Source organism: Zingiber officinale, chromosome 2A (genome assembly GCF_018446385.1).
Source record: "Zingiber officinale cultivar Zhangliang chromosome 2A, Zo_v1.1, whole genome shotgun sequence".
In the NCBI taxonomy this organism is placed as follows: Eukaryota; Viridiplantae; Streptophyta; class Magnoliopsida; order Zingiberales; family Zingiberaceae; genus Zingiber; species Zingiber officinale.
This window is the reverse complement of record NC_055988.1, coordinates 115,824,229-115,833,611: the sequence shown is the minus strand read 5'-3', so window position 1 is coordinate 115,833,611 and position 9,383 is coordinate 115,824,229. Positions and strand designations below refer to the sequence as shown.

The 9,383-nt window shown below is 40.4% G+C and overlaps 1 long non-coding RNA gene across 1 annotated transcript; it reads right to left on the bottom strand.

Moving 5' to 3' along the window:
- Positions 1-5,198: 5,198 nt before the first annotated feature.
- LOC122041999 lies at positions 5,199-7,902 on the bottom strand. Its single transcript, XR_006129134.1, has 2 exons — positions 7,669-7,902; positions 5,199-6,627 (listed from the first exon to the last, which is right to left on the bottom strand). It is a non-coding gene; the product is annotated as an uncharacterized LOC122041999 (long non-coding RNA).
- Positions 7,903-9,383: the final 1,481 nt, after the last annotated feature.

Below are 9,383 nucleotides of genomic sequence, written 5' to 3'. Positions count from 1 at the left end.
GGACTCATAATGAGGAAATTTGGGTTGTTACAATTCCCCATACCTTATAAAAAGTTCGTCTTCGAACTTAGAATAATTCTAGATATCTCTGTCTCATACTGTCCTCACGCTCCCACGTAGTTTCCTCGTGCTTCTGATTTTGCCAAATGACCTTCACTAGTGGTACTTATTTGTTCCTTAGTCTCTTAACTTCTCTGTCCACTATCCATATAGGTCTGCTCTCATAGCTAAGATCCTCCTGAATCTGCACTGACTTAGGTTGAATCACTTGGCTAGGGTCGTGGAGGCACTTCTTTAGCATGGAGACATGAAATACATTGTGTATTGCTGACATGTCTTGAGGTAAGTCCAGCTTGTAAGCTACTTTCCCAATCCTCTCTGTGATCAGGTAGTGCTCTACATAGCGGGGACTTAACTTGCTCTTTTTGCCAAATCTCATCACTCCCTTCATAGGAGCAACTTTGAGGAAGACTGAATCCCCTACTTGGAATTCAAGTGATCTTCGGCGTGCGTCGGTATAACTTTTCTGTCTGCTTTGGGCAGTCTCAATTCTTTGTCTGATCTTTTGGATAGCTTGTGTGGTCTCATCTATCATCTCTGTCTGAATGCCCAACTCCACTTCCATTTCGTTCCTTTCACCTGCTTCTTGCCAGCACATGGGTGATCTACACTTTCGACCATACAGTGCCTCGTAAGGTGTCATCTTGATAGTGGTCTGGTAGCTATTGTTGTAGGCGAATTCAGCTAAATACAGATACTTGCACCAACTGCCCTTAAAATCTAATGCACAAGCCCTTAGCATGTCTTCTAAAATCTGATTTACTCGTTCTGTCTGTCCATCAGTCTGGAGATGGAAGGCTGTGCTGAACTTGAGTTTGGTGACTAATGCATTCTGGACACACTCCCAAAAGTGAGAGATGAATCGCCCATCCCTATCAGAAACAATCGACTTCGGGACTCCATGAAGTCTGATCACCTCCTTAACATATAGCTGCGCCAACTGCTCTATTGAGTGAGACACCTTGATGGCTAGAAAATGGGCAGACTTTGTCAACTTGTCCACTATCACCCATATCGCATCATACCCATTAGTGGTTCTTGGAAGACATGTTATAAAGTCCATGGATATTTCTTCCCACTTCCACTCTGGTATTGGGAGGGGTTGTAGGACTCCTCCTGGTCTCTGGTACTCCGCTTTGACTCTCTGGCGTGTCAGGCAGACACTGACATATTTAGCAACATCTCTCTTGAGTCCAGACCAACAGAATCTCTGTTTCAGATCTTGATACATCTTGGTGGAATTAGGATGCATGGAGTACAGTGTACTATGAGCCTCTTCTAGAATCTTCTTTCTCAATTCCTCATCATTGGGAACACAAAGGCGGCTCCCCTGATAGAGGATTCCACTGTCTGATACCCGAAACTCTGAATTTTCTTCTTTCTGTATCCCTTACTTGATCTTCTGGATGTCTGGATCTTCACCTTGTTTTCTCTGTATATCCTCAAGCAGGGTTGACTCTAAGGTCAATGCAGAGAGTTGCCCATAAAAATTTTGACTCCAAAGTCTGGCAATTCCTTCTACAGGGGCAGTGCTAATGATGACAAGGGCATCAGGGTTGCACTGGATTTTCGGCTTAGTGCATCTGCTACTTTGTTAGCTTTACCTGGGTGGTAGAGGATTTCACAGTCATAATCTTTAATTAACTCTAACCACCTGCGTTGTCTCATGTTTAAGTCTTTCTGGGTAAAGAAATACTTCAAGCTCTGATGGTCGGTGAAGATTCTACACTGAACTCCATACAAATAATGTCGCCAGAGTTTTAGTGCAAAGACCATGGCTGCCAGCTCAAGATCATGAGTGGGGTAATTCTTCTTATAGTCTTTAAGTTGTCTGGAAGCATAAGCTATAACCTTCCCCTCTTGCATGAGAACAGCTCCGAGGACTATCTTGGAAGCATCACTGTATATGTCAAAACTCTTGTCACTCTTTGGAACAGTCAGAATGGGAGCACTGGTCAGTCTTTTCTTCAATGTTTGGAAACTTTGCTCATATTTGTCTGACCATTCAAACTTCTTGTTCTTCCTAGTTAGGGCTGTTAGTGGAGAGACTATCTTGGAAAAGTCCTCCACTAATTTCCTGAAATACCTAGCTAAACCAAGGAAGCTTCTGATCTCCCTGGTGTTCTTGGGTCTACACGAGTTGTTGACCGCTTCTATTTTGGCAGGATCCACCTGGATGCCTTCTTTAGAAATGATGTGACCTAGAAACGCCACCTGCTCTAACCAGAACTCGCATTTTGAGAATTTGGCATAAAGTTGCTTTTGCCGAAGGGTCTATAGTACTATTCTCAAGTGCGTGTCATACTCCTCTGGGGTTCTTGAATAGATCAGAATGTCGTCGATGAACACGATGACAAACTTGTCAAGGTATTCTCTAAACACTCTGTTCATTAAGTCCATGAAGACCGCAGGTGCATTAGTCACTTCAAAAGGCATGACTACAAACTCGTAATGTCCATATCTGGTCTTGAAAGTTGTTCTGGGTATATCACTTTCTTTCACTTTCAACTGATGGTATCCAGAGCGCAGGTCTATCTTAGAGAACACTGTTGCCCCCCTTAACTGATCAAATAGATCATCTATTCTGGGAAAAGGGTACTTGTTCTTAATTGTCATTTTGTTCAGCGCTCTATAATCTATGCACATCCGCATAGATTCATCTTTCTTCTTAACAAACAGCACTGGTGCTCCCCGTGGTGAATGACTAGGGCGGATGAAACCTTTGTCAAGCAGCTCCTGGAGTTGTTCTTGTAGTTCTTTCATCTCTGCTGGAGACATCCGATACGGAGCTTTGGAAATTGGACTGGTGCCAGGAATCAACTCAATTTCAAACTCCACTTCTCTGTTGGGAGGTAGTTCAAGTAGCTCTTCTGGAAATACCTCTGGATACTCACAAACTACCCGAACATCTTCCTGCTTGGGTCATTCTTGTTCTTCTGCATTCACAATGTACGCCAGAAAACCAGTACATCCTTTAGCTAACATTTGGTAAGCTGTTAGGGAAGAGAGGAATTTCTGAGTCTTCCTCTTCGACACTCCTGTAAACTCAAAGGATGGTTCACCTTTTGGGCTGAAAATCACTTTCCTTCTGCGGCAGTCCACCGAAGTGCTGTACTTACTGAGAAAATCTATACCCAGAATAACGTCAAAATCCTGCATCTCTAGGACTACTAAATTAACATATAGCTCTCGGTCTAAAATTTTGACTGGTACAGCCCGAAGCCACTGGTTGGACTCCATGACTTCCCTAGAAGGTAGGGTTGCCAAGAACTTGGAGTTCATGCTCTCTGTAGGCACCTGAGATTCCTTGGCAAAGGGTACTGATATAAAAGAATGGGTCGCCCCAGTATCAAATAGTACAGTAGCTAGATGCTGAAAAATAACTACTTGACCTGTTACGACCGTGGAGGCACTAGCAGCTTCCTCTTTAGTGAGGGAGAATACTCTGGCACTGGCTGGAATTGGTGGGGCTTCCAACCTTCCTTGACTGAGCTGAGGTCCGTCCAGAGTTGCAAGCATGTAGTGTAACTGAGGCTTGTTCCCGTATTGCGCTGCCTGTTGCTGAGGTGCTTTGAGCTTGTTAGGACATGCCTTAGCCAGGTGTCCTTCTTAGCCACACGAATAACATCCAGTCATACCCACAAGACAGGCTCCTGGATGTAGTCTCCCACATTTAGGGCAGGGAGGGAACTTGGCCTGCTTGTCTACTAGACCTCCCTTTTGGTTGCCTCCTGTATTCCATCGTTTCCTTTTGTTATCCTTGCCCTTCCAGTTCTGCTTACTTGCCTGGGGTTTCTGATTCCCTACTGTCTTGTCCTCTATCTTGACTGGCTTGAGTTGCGTTTGTTGTGCCTTGATGCTGTTCAGATAGTGCTTAGTGACTAATGCCCTGTTGACCAGCTCTTCACTAGTCTGTGGTTGGTGAGTTCCACTACTCACGTTAAGTGCTATCTCTGGCCTCAGCATTCGGAGCATCAGTCTGACTCGTTCTTTCTCTGTACTTACTAGCTCTGGGCAGAGATGAGCTAGCATGTTGAATCTCTTGACTGCTTCTTCTACTGGCAGGTCACCCTGTCTGAATTCTATAAACTCCTCATAATGTTTATTGGTGATCCGTTGGCGGAAGAATTCTTCGTAAAACTCTGTCTCGAAGTCAGCCCAGCTCATCTGGTTGGCTGCTCTCTTGCTCTTAACTCTCTCCCACCACATACGAGCATCTCCAGCTAGGCAGAAGGAGGCACACTTGACCTTCTCGACTTCTGGCCAGTCAAGAAGCTCCATTGTGCTCTCTAGTATCTTGAACCAAGCCTGAGCATCCCAGGGCTTAGTCGTGCCTGAGAAACTTTCTAGCTTCAGCTTTAGCCACTGTATCAGATATGCTTCTTATCTTTTAGGTGCTTTGGCGACTTCCAGGGCAGCTGGTGGAACCTCAGTCACCACCGGGGTCTCCACATTGATAGTTGGGGGAGTGGGAGGTACTGGCTGCCGATTAGCCATCAGATTGACAATCACTTTTTGCTGCTCTGCTACTTGTCTCTAAAGTTGAGCAACAACTTCAGAGAGATCAGGTTCAGTTGTTCTGGGCTCTTCGTTCTCCTGAGTTCGGTCCTCAGTACGAGCGGTACGGGGACACCCTCTTCTTGCCATCTAGTCATGCAGAGAGAGAAAACCTAAAATCGTCTCTAAACCCTCTAAACATATAAAAAAACATAGAAAAACAAAGCAAGCACTTTTATCTCACTTAAGCACATATAAGCAAATACTTCTAAGGATTTCTCTATATTGCAAATAATAAGGAAAAGCATAAAAGAAAGTATAAATACATTCTTACTTGAAGACGACAAGGTTGATGCTGATGTGTGTGTGATGCTGGAGAATGGGGACTGCTCTGATACCAACCTGTAACGACCCTACCCTCCCCTTAGCTAGTCTGTGAGGGTAGGACATTACTTGGCTATAAACTTTACTTAACTAATCTTGCTCGTATGTTGAAAGTAATACTGAGAAGTCTTTGAAAACTCGAAGCATACAATTTAGTAGCAGCTGGAAACATAAATAACTCATCTATACCTTCTACTCAAGCATTTGTTCTCAACTAAAATATATCAATCTGCACATGCATGCGACGGTGATACAACTCAAATAATGTGGCTAATGTGCATAGCAATTTAAATGGAAGAATTCTAAAAACATAAAATCATTCTATAAACCAACCAACAACACGAAAGAATAATTCCAACAATGCAAGAAGGACTTAATCCACCTAAATTTCACAAACAGTCTAAATACAAAATCTTAATAATTTTTTTGTTTTTAGCAAGATCCCAAGGCTTCCATAGTCCAGACATCACACACCCATCTCACACCTCCTTGTCGCCTTCCTTCACTATAGCTTTACTTTTCCTTTATCTGCAGTAAGAGGAAATGCAACTATAAGCAGATGCTTAGTAAACGCTATATAATTCACAAAACTCAGATATGCATGTGTACAAGAAGAAATCTAGAAACTGAACGCTTTAGAAGAAAAGTTGCTACTCATGATCATCTAATAATAAGGGAATTGAAATCATGCTTGCAAATACTAGCAAAGAAATCAAGCTAGCAAAGAAATCAAAATTGTAACGACCACCCTCCTTACTACTACTCTGAGGGTGACCGCTACTGATTCTACTAACTACACATAACTGGTACTACCTACTTAACACTAGAAATGCTTTCAACTATTTGTTAAAAACATATCACATATCAAAAATGCTTTAAACTGTTCTGATAGTATTATTATTTTTTTTTGTTTATTTTTTTTCCTTACTTATTTAAACATGCAAATAAGTATAACAACAAGCAAGTGTAACATATAGACAATGAACTTAAATATCTCTACTGTTTGCAACTTCCTTTATTAACTTGCATTCATGAAATCCTACCTAACATTCCTTGTTACAAAATGTAGTTATTCATTCTACAACCAAACAGTAATTAAGAGGAAGTGAAATAGAATACTACTTATTCATTTCCTAACAAGCCGAACCACATGCTTTTCTTTCATACACATGCTTTTCTTTCATACACCAAAACTCTTACTGCTCATGCTTTTCTAACAAACCGAAACAGTGCACATTTTTTTTTTTATAGACAAAAGAATTCCTGCGGATATGATTCCCATGGCAGAAATAAAACTCCAGCTTTAGCACATGAATACCAACATACATGAGAGACTACTGTGCAATCAAATCCAAACTTCCCAGCAGATTTAACCTTCCAGAAATTTAACATTCTAGCAGAGTATAAAGAAGTAATGAACATAAGCATTTAACATCCGAATGATTCCAGAAATTCAACAGAACAAAAGCATTTGAACAACTTCAAAACAGCAAAACAGAAAGAGCAAAAAGAATCTGTATTTCTCTAAATTCTCCTAGTTATTTAAGAAGAAAACTAATTAAATTAACTTGCAGCAATTTCTTAGCAAGGTCCCAAGCTTCCATAACAGCCACCACACACACCATCAACGTCTCCTTGTCGCCTTCTTCTACACCACTTTAGCCTTTCCTTTATTTTTATCTGTATCTGCAGTAGGAGGAAAGTAGTATCTATAAGCTAAAAGCTTAGTAAGTGCTTTCTACTCACAAAATCCGATAAGGAATGCATAAGCATTAAAGAAAACAGGGAGTACATGCTCAACATGAAAATAGCAGATAGAACTACATCATGCATCTCTAAAGGAAAACAACAATTTAACTTGCTAGAATTTGCAACTTAGATAAAAGAACTTGTTCTGTTTGTTTCCAAATTAATACTTTTATACTTTAAAAATAATATTCAACTTTACTTGGGCCCGACATTGTACCACTTTGCGCGCCTTTCTTAATGAGAATTGAGGTAGCTAATCTCAAAACCATTAAGACACTTCTAGACCTTATGTCCAGGGGCAACTTGGAGCCCATCCCTTGGACCTTGTGTCCGGTACATGCCCTTTTAAAAGTAAAATACTTTTCTTTATATCCTTCTTTAAATACTTCTTGTAATAAAATGCCTTGGCATTTATTTAAGCACTTAGTGTGCTTTGATTCTAAATTCTGGAATTCAAGATCAATTTGTGACCTTAGTCTTACTTTGCTTGTACTTCTTACATATATACATTATGCAAGGGATTCTAAAACCATATGCCACTAATATATATCTGGATATATTCAAAACAACTCAATCAGAAATTTGAAGCCTACATGGTCTTAGCAAATAAGTTTGATCAGGCTCACGGCAGTAACAGGTTCCAAATGACAAGCTTGTGAAACTAATTATTTTTGAATCTTAACCATTCTTTAATCATGCTGTGACTGGAAAGAAGCATAGCTACTTAGACATGCTTGTAATGTAAGTAAATACATCTAGATAAGCATGCTATAACAATCCAAGAAAACACTTAACAATCTGTCCATGCTAAAAAAAACAGCAAAAGACTTGAATCAAAACCCAAACCAAAATGCTAGCAAAGGTTGAAATCTGGACATTAGGCTAGAATGAAGGGCTGCTCTTGTTCATTACACAACAACAAGAAAATGCAAACAAAAACCCCAAAAGCTACTCCTACCGCAGGTGAGAAGCACTTACAACGGTGTTCTTGGACTTACAACCCGAGGAGCGCTCTAGGTTTTCGGTAGAGCTTCTGTTTCTCCCTTTTCCTTGTGTTTCCCGAGCTTTCCTTGCCGGAAAGGTCACCCACGGTTGGAGACCGGCCGGAAAACACCTCGTCGGCGTCGGGAGGAGGAACCCTAGCCTTGGCTACGGTTTTCGCCCAAGAGAAGAATCGCGCCGTCGGGAGAGGAAAAAGAGAGGAAAAGGCTTAGGTTTAGGTCACGGAAAACTCACTTAACCCTTTATAACTTAGTTTTAATTCGATTCCAACTATGCTTAAATCTATTTCTCTCCATGCTAGGTTAATAAAACACGCGCAGCCCAGTTGGTTAGTCGGGTCTCAACCAACCCAAGGGGTCTAGGCTTCGAATCCTTATCCGCGCACCTCTTTATTTACAAAGTTTATTTTCGGTTTCTAAAATATCGCTTAACTATGCTATAAATTTAATTCTTTCCTTATAAGGTTAACAAAAACCTTGTAGCTCAGCTGGTTGGGCCGGTTTGCTTGGATCAGTTCGACCCAAGGTCGTGAGTTCAAACCTCACCTTTCACAATTTTTGTCAAATTTTCTTTCTTTTTGTAAACCTACTAAACGACCTCCAAAAATTACGTAAAAATACTCTAAAAATTCCTAAAAATCTCTAGAATATTTAAAAGTATTTCCAAATATTTTTTTAAAGATATTCAGAACTCAAAATAGGGAAAATTGGGTCGTTACAAAAACAGACTGAAATACTAAACATGTAAGGCTGCTCATGCTTGTAAATAGCAGTAAGAAAGTCTAAACAACATGCTAGAATAAAAGAGCTAAACTTATTTTTTTTTAAAAATCCTATGTGAAACTTATTTCATTCCCAAAACTTATACTCTTATACTTTAAAATAATAATAATAAATCTCCTCTTGGGCCCAGGTGTAGTACCAAAGCGCGCTCTCTAATAGAGACTGGGGTGACGAACCACCAGTCCTACGAGGGTGAAGACCTCGGTCTTACCAGGGCCGAGACCTCGGAATCGGTCACCTGGATTTGTTTAACGACAACCTCGAAAGTCGGGTACTAGCCTCTTCAAGTAAAATACTAGTTATTTGTTAATACCTCTAATAAGAAGAATGCCTCGGCAATTAAACAACAAGCTTAAAAAAACTGTTCATATTCATTGCATATATATAGAAAACTAGAACTAAATGCTTGATCACATGCTGTTCATGTCCAGCAAGTTCCAAAAGAAATCAAAACTCTGTAATGCCAAATAATAGGCTCTTCACACACAAACAAAGCTAGCCAAAAGAACAACCTGCACGGCTACAAGAGGGTATTCACGCCTATTGACTGAAAATGAACAATTTAGGACTGCATACCAAGAGAAGAACAAGCCCTTCATACTTAGTAAATCAGCAAAAAGGTCTAAAGCTGGTATGAATTTATGGGTTGTTCTTATTCGGATTTAACAAAGAAATCTGTAACTGGAATGCTATATTACACAACAAGGGTTCCAAAAAAAACTGCATGCATAAAAACTAATAGCAAAAGATCTATAACGAAAACTAAACAAACCAAAATGTTAAACTACATGCCCAATCTAACAATTCATTCATTTTCCAAACCTAAACAATCTGAATTGAGACTCACGGCAGCAAGCTTCAAGAACAACGCCCCTTATAGTATGCTTCGGAAAAATAAGAAGAAACAAA